The sequence below is a fragment of the Oncorhynchus gorbuscha genome, linkage group LG01 (assembly GCF_021184085.1).
Source record: "Oncorhynchus gorbuscha isolate QuinsamMale2020 ecotype Even-year linkage group LG01, OgorEven_v1.0, whole genome shotgun sequence".
In the NCBI taxonomy this organism is placed as follows: domain Eukaryota; kingdom Metazoa; phylum Chordata; class Actinopteri; order Salmoniformes; family Salmonidae; genus Oncorhynchus; species Oncorhynchus gorbuscha.
Genome location: NC_060173.1, coordinates 100987939 through 101000066, shown reverse-complemented (window position 1 = coordinate 101000066; position 12128 = coordinate 100987939). Strand labels below are relative to the sequence as shown.

At 41.1% G+C, this 12128-nt stretch overlaps 1 protein-coding gene across 5 annotated transcripts in view; it reads right to left on the bottom strand.

Moving 5' to 3' along the window:
* LOC124047485 (unconventional myosin-Ib-like) overlaps positions 1–11760 on the bottom strand; it is a 172088-nt gene extending 160328 nt beyond the window's left edge. For 2 of the 5 annotated variants that reach the window (XM_046367807.1, XM_046367806.1), the window contains exon 1: positions 11414–11758. The gene's annotated coding sequence lies outside the window, so the exon portion shown is untranslated. Of the gene's footprint in view, positions 1–11413 lie in introns of all 5 variants that reach the window. The other 3 variants (XM_046367805.1, XM_046367816.1, XM_046367824.1) reach the window with 3 other exon arrangements.
* Positions 11761–12128: the final 368 nt, after the last annotated feature.

The window sequence follows — 12128 nt, the reverse complement described above, 5'->3', positions numbered from 1 at the left end:
AGATGTGCCAAGCTTGTAGTGTCATACCCAAGAAGACTTGAGACGGTAATCATTGCCAAAAGTGCTTCAACAAAGTACTGAGTCTGAATACTTAAGTAAAATGTTATATTTCAGTTTTTTTTTATACAATTTGTAAACATTTCTAAAAATCTGTTTTTGTTTTGTTATTATGGGGTATTGTATGTAGATTAGTGAGGACTTTAAAAAAAATCTATTTTAGAATAAGGCAGTAACGTAACAAAATGTGGAAAAATGTAAGGGATCTGAATAGTTTCCAAATGCACTGTAGATGGCAGCTAAAAGCTGGATTTCTTATATATCAGGAAATAGCTTAGAACTTTATCTAATACATGTCGGCTCCACATTAATCGTCGCAAATAAACTGGTTTATAACTAAACAGTCTAACTGAAATTGTAAGCCTGGTCTTCCGTCAGTCATCATTTGCCTACCTGTTCACAGTGGGTTGGATGGGAAGATATGGGACAACAGCAGAGTGGTTTGCCTCAGTTTAAACCAGATGGACCCTCTCAGCCTAATTGAGGAAATAATAATCCACAAAAGCATTTAGAGCAGGAAGGTAATATACATCAACAGGAAGAACCCCGCTGCACCTGGCGATAGCTAGACAACACCAGGCTCTGGTTGTAGCTGAGAAACAGGCCACAGCTGCTCTGGGCCATGTTCATTAGGCAACACAGACTGAAATATGAATTCCAGGGACTACCTGGAATTGTCAAATTAGAAACATTAATTTTCATGCAAACACATTTTGCTACTGCGTGTCCTAATGAATAAGACCCTGACTTGCTGTAGCTTATAACAGACCACAGCTGCTGTGGATGGGACTGCCTAGTCTAGGTGCATACCAGTGGAGGCTGGTGTGCGGAGCTATAGGAGGACAGGCTCATTATAATGTCTGGAATAATATATAAATGGAACAGTAGCAAACATATGAAACCATATGTTTGACTCCGTTTCATTAATTACAATGAGCCCATCTCCCTATAGCTCTTCCCACCAGCCTCCTCTGGTGTATGTTTTACTGCTAAGTTATGGGCCATACCTTTGGGACTAATTAGAATAGCAGACTGCCATCACCCACCATCTGCAATCAATTTTCAAACATCACAGGAGATGTAAAGTGCCACCCCCCAAAAAGACAGACAAGTAAATAGCCTATATCAGACAACTATCATACTGTGAATAAGCACTGTGAATAATACAAAGTATGATGTCAGCGTCGGCTTAAGCTTCAGCTGAGAGTGAATTGCTCCGCTAATATTTTTCATGATTTCAACAAGGATCTGGATGAGCTGTTGCCCTGCCGGCCTGGTAGCCCAGATTCAAATACCACTACCAGGCAGCACCATCAGCAGCCAGTGACACAACACCACCCTATTTTATTGATGCATCTGTTTGTTTTTTGTCAAGGCAGCAGCTATTCTTCCTGGGATCCACATTAAAGAGACTGCCTGAACATGAAGCAGCATGCCTGTCATATCGAATCCTAACGGGGGGGGGGGGGGGGGCAGTAAAACAATGCTGTGTTGTCAAACTGTAGATCAAATCTACTTAGGATATGTACATAATTGGATGAGTTTACAGTGCATTAGCAAATCAGTTCCGTTCCGACAACAAAATAGATTTAATAGTATGACAAAATATTAAGCATCTTACTCATTCATAATCCATAAGATTAAAGAGAAACTCAATTACATGGCCTAAAAACAACAAAAAAAAAAGCTTTTGCCATGTGAAATGTCTACTTCAAATGACATGTAGGTCTTTGGTCCTGGGATTACAAAGCAAGTCACCTCGATAATGTTGGTGCTGGCTCACCTCCAGCGTTTGACATTGCCCCATATTTCAAGATGAGAGCAGCGAAAATAATGTATAATTAAAAGGTTTTCCACTCACATAGCGTGGTACGAAGTGTGAAAGAATTCAGTCCGTCACAACCTCAGGCAGAGCAACACACAAGGCTACATTTTTTTTAACTATGCAAACCATGCCAAATTGTAAATGTCTAGCTGCTGGATACTGACTTGAAAGGAAGCCTGATATACATGTTCAACCATACTACAATTTCACCATGATAAATGCAATCTAAAAGAAAAACAAATTTAAAAAAGGTCAACAAAAACATTCGTAATCAGTATGATACACGAGCCAGACGAACCTAAGAGCCAGTCTGCCTTGCATGATAGTGCAGCTTGAACAAACAAATTATAAAGTTCATTATTGCATTTAATTGACTGCAAATCCCATGGTAGGGACAGAGGTTGTGTGGGTTGTGAGATAACATCACAGCTTGTTGGCAATCATAGCGATTAAAAACAAAGAGAAGAGGCAGTCGGTCAGGCATGCTGAGGAGCTTTAGTAAAGCAGGGAGAGAGAGAGATGCATCATGGGGAGGGGGGTTGGTGGAGGAGGATAAGAGCAACGGAAGGCTGGGACAGTGACCTGCGATACAAGAGCATGGAGTTTGTGTGTGTGTGTGTATCATTTCTCCTTCCCTGCATTTATAAACTGCTTAATGGCACTGAATGAACTAACAAACAGTGATGGTGAGAGGATTTCTCTAGGAGTGGATCTGGATTCATTATGGGAATACTTAGTGTGCTCAGAAGACCATTCGACTTGAAATTATGCATGTTGTGATCGTTATCAGGAAGGAATGATGACGCATCTTGGCACTTGGTCATGGTTTCATCCCAAATGGCACCCTATTCCCTACATACTAATCATGGTACACTAACGATAAGGCTCTGGTCAAAAGTAGTGCACTATATATGGACTAGTGGCATTTGGCCATGATTCCAGATCCGTGCATCATACTTGTGTTTGCACAACATTAGTGCGGTTGACTCCAGTAACCGGTCTATCAGAGTACAGTCAGAGAGCATAATTCAGGCCCATTTCTCCTAAATGACGTTACTTTCGTGGTAAACTCGCCGTGGCGAGTCATGCAACTGAATACAATATACTCCTTCAGAAAATAATCATAATTGTAATGTCTAGTCAAATTACACCTAACCTATTAGAACTGTAATTATTTTCTTTCTTTTTTCTTTTTTTTAAAAATACTGCTGGCCATGACAGTCAAGAACAACATGATCTGATGTAAGGCAAGTCCACGATAACAGAATGATGTAGACTCATATTATTCAGAAGCCGATGATTGCAAAGTTAAACCATGCAACTCTAACAATATCCACTGAAAATTGTCCAAAAACGCAAAGTTTGGTAACAGAATGACATTTGGTGCTATGTGCCATCATTCTGTTACCAAACTATGCATCTGCACTGTTCAAGTAAATGCGTTTCTAAAAGTTTTAGTGGAAATTGTTAAAAGTCGTTCAACTTTGCAATCATTGATTTTTGTGTGAAACATTTTAAAGTGAAAGAATCTTAGTTTCAGCATCATTCTGTTACAGTGGAATTGCCTTGTAAAGTAGAGCTGAAATAACATTCATAGAAACATAGATCCTCCTTAGAAACTCAAAGGTTAGGCAACAAGTCTGGTCAAAAGACACACAACTCATAAATCATCATAATAAATTGAAAGTAGTGATGTACCGATAGGATCCGCAAATTCCTCGTGCCTAATCCTTATTGTGGCTAGCTTTACAACACACAACCCAATCCGGTCAAGCGTCACTAGTCAGATGAAGCTAGCTGGCTGCTTATAACGTTAGCTTTGGGCAACAGGGTTAGGTAGCTGGCGAGCTATTTATTTTCATGAACTGAAGTTCAGTTTCAATAGGTGAACAACAAGTGGCGACCTAGCTAATACTTACAAGGATTCCAAAATCATTGCTAAGAATAATGAAAATAACTGCAGTTTCTAGCTACCCCAGAAGTTGCGGTCGAACAAATAATGCTTTATTACCAACGCGGGTACTGTAAACACATCGTTCGAGGCTGGTGTTTGCAGACTTTTTTTTACAGCTTTGACAGTGCTACTGTATCTTTCTTTGACATGCAAAGCCCCAAAAGGCATTCCATAGCATGTATGTCGTGAAGCTAATAGCTTCAGCCACGCTCAAGGTACTAAACGATATCATAACCGCCATCGATTAAAGACAGTACTGTGCAGCAGTCTTCATCGACCTGGCCAAGGCTTTCGACTCTGTCAATCACCATATTCTTATCGGCAAACTCAATAGCCTTGGTTTCCCTAATGACTGCCTCGCCTGGTTCACCAACTACTTTGCAGACAGAGTTCAGTGTGTCAAATCGGAGGGCCTGTTGTCCGGAACTCTGGCAGTCTCTATGGGGGTGCCACAGGGTTCAATTCTCAGGCCGACGCTTTTCTCTGTATATATCAATGAGTGGGCGTTTCTCTGATCCACCTCTTACGCAGACGACACCATTCTGTATACTTCTGGCCCTTCCTTGGACACTGTGCTATCTAACCTCCAAACGAGCTTCAATGCCATACAACACTCCTTCCGTGGCCTCCAACTGCTCTAAAACACTAGTAAAACCAAAATTCATGCTTTTCAACGGTTTGCTGCTCGCACCTGCCCGCCCGATTAGCATCACCACCCTGGACGGTTCTGACCAAGAAAATACCTAAGTCTCTGGCTAGACTGTAAACTCTCCTTCCAGACTCGTATCAAACATCACAAATTCAAAATTACACTCGTGTTAATCTGCTAAATTGTCATTCTTCTTTACTGCCTACCACCTCATGCACACACTGTATATACACTGTATATTCTTTTTTTTCAACTGCGTCATTGACTTGTTTGTGTTATTGGCTTGTTTATTGTTTATTCCATGTGCAACTGTGTTGTTGTCTGTGTCACACTGCTGTTCTTTATCTTGGCCAGGTCACAGTTGTAAATGAGAACTTGTTCTCAACTTGTTCCTACCTGGTTAAATAAAGGTGATATTTAAAAAATCTTGGCTTTAATGGATTTCGCCTTTGAGTCGTCTAGCAGAAATGTTCTTACCCTTTCAAATGACTGCTTGATCCACACAGCAGACATTGTGGGCTAGGTTAGGAATTCTGTGTTGCACGTGTAACACAATTTTACGTGGCGTCATATAGGTCATACATCTACGTTATATAGGTATGCACAGTAGCTTTGACATTCCAATATATTGTGCATCCCTAGTTGAAAGTGAGTGTAAAGTGCTGATAAAAGGTACATTGACTTGGTACAGCAACACATACTCATGAACAACAAATTATAGGCAACAGCTTTAACATTCCCTGTCAGAGCCAAAGTCCTGCCTGGGGCAACAGGGACTTTATTAGGACTTGACATTAGTTTGAAAGTTATTATTAAATAAATAGAAGTCATTTTTGCTGGAGGTGTTTTAGAGAGGGTAGGTTAGGGCCCTTCTCTGTATTATGGGTAGAAAACTCTTATTTTCCCTTTGGCAAAGCAACCAACTATGCCTGTCCCCAACAAGCAAAAGGGTCCCAACTAGAGAGCACCACCGCAACACAGCAAATATCTTTGCCTTGTTGACAGTGAGAGACAGTGGGGTAGTGGTCCCTACCTCCCTCACAATCACCACTAGTCCATCCATCCAGCCTCCAGTGATGGTCACTACTGCTGCAGATGATTTCTGGGTGTGCTGCTGGTCTGCTATAGCAGGGTTCCCACAATTGGTCCTGGGCCCCCCCCTTGGGTACACATTTTGGATGTTGCCCTAGCACTACACAACTCATCAAGCTTTGATTATTTGAATCAGCTGTGTAGTGCCACAGCGGAAATAAGGGTTCCTCTCTACGCCTCTATGTTGTGGCCCTGCCTTGCCATGTTTATATGGTGGCTGTCCTGTTCAATCTATGTGCTGCACAAGACCTGATGGATTTTAACTACCAACTAACCACCCCACAGGGTTTAAAAAATAATAATAATTTTAAAAACCTGGTCCCCATCCCTGCCTCCCTCCCTCCACGCTCTCACTCCCTGCACATGTGCCTCTCCCTCTGAAAAGTATTGCCATAACAGAGTACAACACGCACAGCCACAACATCCTATGCTGCCCGGTGGGAGACCACGTTATTGCCATTAACTTCATAGTGCCCCCTATTCCTTGATTTATTGGATACAAAATACTTCTGTGACGCAACATGTTCAAGGTTTGCCAGCCACACACAAGTAGAGAGCACACTTAAATATTCCACTACCTCAATGAATGTACCTTACATTTCCAGGTTTTGTGCAGTGAAGTCTTGTCAGTGGGCTACAGTACAGTATGTAGCTCTGCTGTGGCTTAGTTTCAGCAACTGAATGGGAAAAGCAGCTGCCCTGGATTTTAGTAGCATTGAATCAAGTTGAACAGTAATACTTCCTGTAGGAAGATGAGGCATTACACAGGAGTTCAAGGGTTTCAATTTGGGCAATCATAAATCTGGTGACTGACAGTCCCTTCAACAAATCATCTTGCTGTTCCCTTGTAGTGTATCATTACCTGATAAAGTATGTACCGTAATTGCTGGAGTATTAAGCGCACCTGAATATAAACCGCACCCACATAATTATTTAAAAAATATGTATTTTGTACATAAATAAGCCGCACATGTCTATAAGCCGCAGGTGCCTACCGGTACATTGAAACAAATGAACTTTACACAGCCTTTAAACTAAACAAGGCTTGTAACAAATTAAACAGTGGCCTACCAAGAAAGTCATTGGTCACCATCTTCCTCCTCCTGTGCACTGAAGCCACTGAAGCCATCTCCTTCGGTGTCGGAGTTGAATAGCCTCAGAATTGCTTCATCCGATGTTGGATCGTTTTCATTGTCGCTCGTCACTTTCATCCGGAGGCAAATACCCCGCTGAGCTCATGCTGCCCCTTCAACTAGCAGCAGTCCAGCCTTTCGAAACCCGTTGATAATGGATTTTTTGACAATGCTCCACGCTGTCAGAACCCACTGGCAGACTTGACCATAAGTTGCTCTTCGCATGCGGCCCGTTTTAGTGAAGGATTTCTCCCCACTTGTCATCCAAGCCTCCCACTTAACAAGGAGCGCCACCTTAAATGCACGATTTACACTGATGTCGAGTGGCTGCAAATACTTTGGACCATCTGCTTTTCTTCCCTCTGAAAGCTGTTGTTGTCTTTTTGCACTGAGTCAGTTCCTCACACTGCTTTCCAACGTCATTAAGGTGAATGCACCAATTTGTAAGTCGCTCTGGATAAGAGCGTCTGCTAAATGACTTAAATGTAAATGTAAATGTCTTATCATCGACTCATTAAGGCCAAGCTCCCGTGTAGCAGCTCTATTTCCTTTTCCAACAGCCAGATCGATCGCCTTCAACTTGAAAGCTGCATCATATGCATTTCTCCGTGTCTTTGCCATGATGAGGGTGACAAAATTACTACCGTAATCAGAATGAAGGGAAGTTTGAGCGCGCTCGATTTACGTCACATTATGTGACGGTGCTCAGTTTTGGCGGCATGAATCTTGTGAAAGCGGGAAAAATCCATAAATTAGCCATAAATTAGCCGCGTCATTGTATAAACGCGAGGTTCAAAGCGTGGGAATAAAGTAGCGGCTTATAGTCCAGAAATTACGGTCCAGAAATTACGGTATTTAATGAATTGTTTTAATGAATTGTTTGAGTCAGATAAACAACATAGGAAACACACTAGTCTGTCAGTCTGTACCACTTCTAGTAGTAAAGAGGATATCCCTACGTATGTAGCCTCTTCATGTGAAGGTCCCATCCATGAAAAAACATTTACCAAAAGCCTATCCCACACATTGGAGATGCCAACCAGGAACAGCTAGCACCAAGGGAAATGGAACACAAGCATTCCCAGATAAAACATTGACATTCCCCTTTAGAACATGAGCATTCTATGATGAAACAGGGCATGCTCAGGGAACAGTTAAAAATGTTTTTGTTTTTTTAAGTAACCATAATCAAGAGCACTATCACATCCTCAAAACCAAACACAATTTACATTTTAAAGCTTTCATAAATATTCAGCTGAAGTCAGAAGTTTACATGCATTTAAATTCAATTTCACTATTACTGACATTCAATCATTGTGGTAAAAATTCACTGTCTTAGGTCAGTTAGGATCACCAATTTATTTTAAGAATGTTAAATGTCAGAATAATAGAGAGAATGATTTATCTCAGCTTTTATTTCCTTCATCACATTTTGTAGCATTGCCTTTAAATGGTTTAACTTGGGTCAAACGTAGCCTTCCACAAGCTTCCCACGATAATCTGGGTGAATTTTGGCCCATTCCTCCTGACAGAGCTGGTGTAATTGAGTCAGGTTTGTAGGCCTCCTTGTTCAAATGTTTTCAGTTCTGCCCACAAGTGTTCTATGCAATTGAGGTCAGTGCTTAGTGATGGCCACTCCAATACCTTGACTTTGTTGTCCTTAAGCAATTTTGCCACAACTTTGGAAGTATGCTTGGGGTCATTGCCCATTTGGAAGACCCATTCGCAACCAAGCTTTAAGTTCCTGACTGATGTCTTGAGATGATGTAGATGTATTGAAGCAACATTTCCATCCTCATGATGCCATTTATTTTGTGAAGTGCACCAGTCCCTCCTGCAGCAAAGCACCCCCACAACATGATGCTGCCACCCCAGTGCATCACAGTTGTTCTTCGGCTTGCAAGCCTCCCCCTTTTTCCTCCAAAAATGACGATGGTCATTATGGCCAAACAGTTCTATTTTTGTTTCATCAGACCAGAGAACATTTCTCCAAAAAGTATGATCTTTGTCCCCATGTGCAGTTGCAAACCTGAGTCTGGCATTTTATGGTGGTTTTGGATCAGTGGCTTCTTCCTTGTTGAGCGGCCTTTCAGGTTGTGTCGATATAGGACTCCTTTTACTGTGGATATAGATACGCTTGTACCTGTTTCTTCCAGCATCTTTACAAGGTCCTTTGCTCTTGTTCTGGGATTGATTTGCAGTTGTCGCACCAAAGTGCTTTCATATTTCCGACTTGCTAACTGGTTGTAGTTTTTACATGTCGTATTCAACCAGTTAGCAGGTCAGAAGTTCAGAGTTTCCTAGTTCAGATCAGCACGTGAATGCGACATAACACACAGGACACAAACCTCAGTACTCACAACAGTAGATCACCACAGGCAGATCCGAGCAAACATTCATCACTATGGCTGAGGGACTTTGCCCCTGGAAACTAGGCCAGCCTAGAGGACAAACACATGGTTCAGAACACCAGTGGTGTAAAGTACTTAAGTAGTACTTTAAGTATTTTTACTTAAGTCGTTTTGGGGGACTTACTAGTTAAATTTGACAACTTTTACGTCACTACATTCCAAAATAAAATATTGTACTTTTTACTCCATACATTTTCCCTGTACTTTTGAATGCTTAGCAGGACAGGATCACTGTTAAATTCACACACTTATCAAGAGAACAAATGGTCATCCCTACTGCCTCTGGCCTGACAGACTCACTAAATACAATTGCTTTTGTAAATAATGTCTGAGTGTTGGAGTGAGCCCCTGGCTATACATACATTTTAAAAACAAGAAAATGGTGCCATTTGCTTTACTTAATATAAGGCATTTGAAATTATTTATACTTTTACTATTGATACTTAAGTACCTTTTAGCTATTAAAATGTACCTTTGATACTTAAGTATATTTAGAACCGAAGACTTTTACTCAAGCAGTATTTTGCCGGGTGACTTTCACTTGAGTAAATAGCTAAACTTTTACTCAAGTATGAAAATTGGGTACTTTTTCAACCACTCCCGAACACAAATAAGGGTGGAAAACACTGGCAAATGAGACAACACTAATTTCCTTATCAAAAGCAATTCACCTAGCTGTACTTCCGATTCATTGTCCCCAGGTGGGTAAATAAACAGCCATTTAGACAAACTCCCCAAACTTCATGGCAGCACCGCACCATCCACATATGCCTGTTTGTTTGATCAGTCCCACTAATAAAAAGTTGATTAGGCTCATGAAGGCAGTGTCATATCTGATGAATCCACAGTAATAAAGAAAAGGGGAACTGTTCTCTGGCTTGCTGGATGGACTTATGGTGCACATGGGCTGAATGGGCCATTCCCCATTGTAGTTATGAAAATGTCCATTTGGTATTTTTATGACCAATTACATTGTCTTTTGGCAGTGAACAGCTGAGGAGACTATAGCATAGATCCATTATCCTATCTATAATATCATATACATGACCTGTATGAGCAGTCAGTCTGGAATCAATTAGTTCATCTGAACCAGTGTCTTTAATAGCAGCACTCTGTAGTGGCATTTCAAACATAGCTACTGATCTTCAAGGGTACTAGAAAGTTTTTTTTTTAATTGGGCTTTCCCTTTCTGTTGTTAGGCATGCGTTGACACAGAAGAACCTATTCCCTAAACAGACAAAGTTGAGTCCAGAAAACAAAACAAGAGGCTATTTTCCTTTGTATGAAGCACAGTGACAAGAGACATTGGGTTCAAATCCCTGTGAGGTTCCAGTACTTAAAATTAAAAATCACATGAGACCCAGACCCTGGTTGCATCTGAACTACCAAGCTATGTTAGAAAATGCAGACCTAAACCAATTCATTCATGTTGTTGGGCCTTCCATGATCCAAAATTCCAAATTCTGGCCCCTGCTACAGTGCATTAGGAAAATATTCAGACTTGACTTCATCCACATTAAAATGTCCCCCCCCCCCTCAATCTGCACAAGACCCCATAATGACAAAGCAAAAACATGCAAAAACCTGTTCTCACTTTGTCATTATGGGCTATTGTGTGTAGACTGATGAGGAAAAAATATAATTTAATTAATTTTTGAATACGGCTGTAACATAACAAAATGTGGAAAAAGTAAATGGGTCTGAATACTTTCCAAATGGACTCTAATAAGGGAATCACAGGAGGAGGAAAAATAGAGAACCTCTGGGATGTTTCTCAGAGAATAAAACATTTTTATGCTTTAAAAAGTTGATGGCGTGGTACAGTAGACAGTAAGTCCAGGAAGAGACTCAAAAAGTAATACAATCACTGTAGGTCGTGTCTAATTATCAGTGAAAAAGTATTGCAACCCCATTACGCCAACCAAACAAACTACTATTCAAAGACGAAAAAAAACAAGGATGCGTCAAACATTTAGTCTAACGCACAAAGTTACGTGGCATTAGAAATGCACAAGTAGGACAAATCAACTAAGGAAGAACAGGATAAACTATGTTAAAACCTTGACCATAAACGGCCAGGGACTAGTGACTGCAGTGTAAATAATGGGGAATACGGCTACTGCATAAACACGTAATATAATTTGGGTTTAGTCCGATTCTCTCAGATTCTGCAACCAACGCGGAATGGTCAAATTAGGCTACAAAGTAACATTCAAGTGATACAAAAAAAGTTGCAAACGCTAGATTTAAACACATAGTGTGGCACATGTGAAATTATAATATTCTACTTGCCTCTGAATTGGAAATGTTGTCCCTTAATCCACTCTGGAGGAAAGTGAAGAATCCCGGGAATATCCCTTCAATTGAAAAGAGGCTCCTCTATCCCCGTTGTCTTTTTTAGTTATCTGCGTTGTGAATGTGCCTGGACGAGTCTCTCACCCGGCTTGGAGGACTTCCACTTGAGCACTGAGGTGGATAAGGACTACGGTTCCACGACTTCAACCTCTGGTCCACGGGCATAGGGAGTGGCTGGCTGCACAAAGTGCTGCTAGGCTTCCTTCAACGTTAATCACCATCAGTAAGAGAGCGAGAGAAAAAAAACGTCCTAAATTCTCTGATGCACAGCAGTTTACATTTATCATACCTCATTGGCAGTAAACACATCTATCAGTGCAATACCGCCATCTTGTGACAATTTCAAATCATCATGACATTCCCACAGATAAGAGATACGGGTAGGCTTATTGCCAAAATAAAGGAAACACTTGAGTAAATGAGGGACAGGCTACAAAGTTGAATGAAAGCAGGTGCTTCCACACAGGTGTGGTTCGTGCATAAGTTAAGAAATTAACATCCCATTATGCTTAGGGTCAAATTACCCAGTTGTCCATTATTTGGTCTACCATGGGTAGAAGATACTGTATCTCAGTGACCTTGAAAGAGGGGTCTGAAAGGAGCATGTGTGTGTGTGTGTGTGAGAGAGAGAGAGATGGCGTTCGCAGCAATT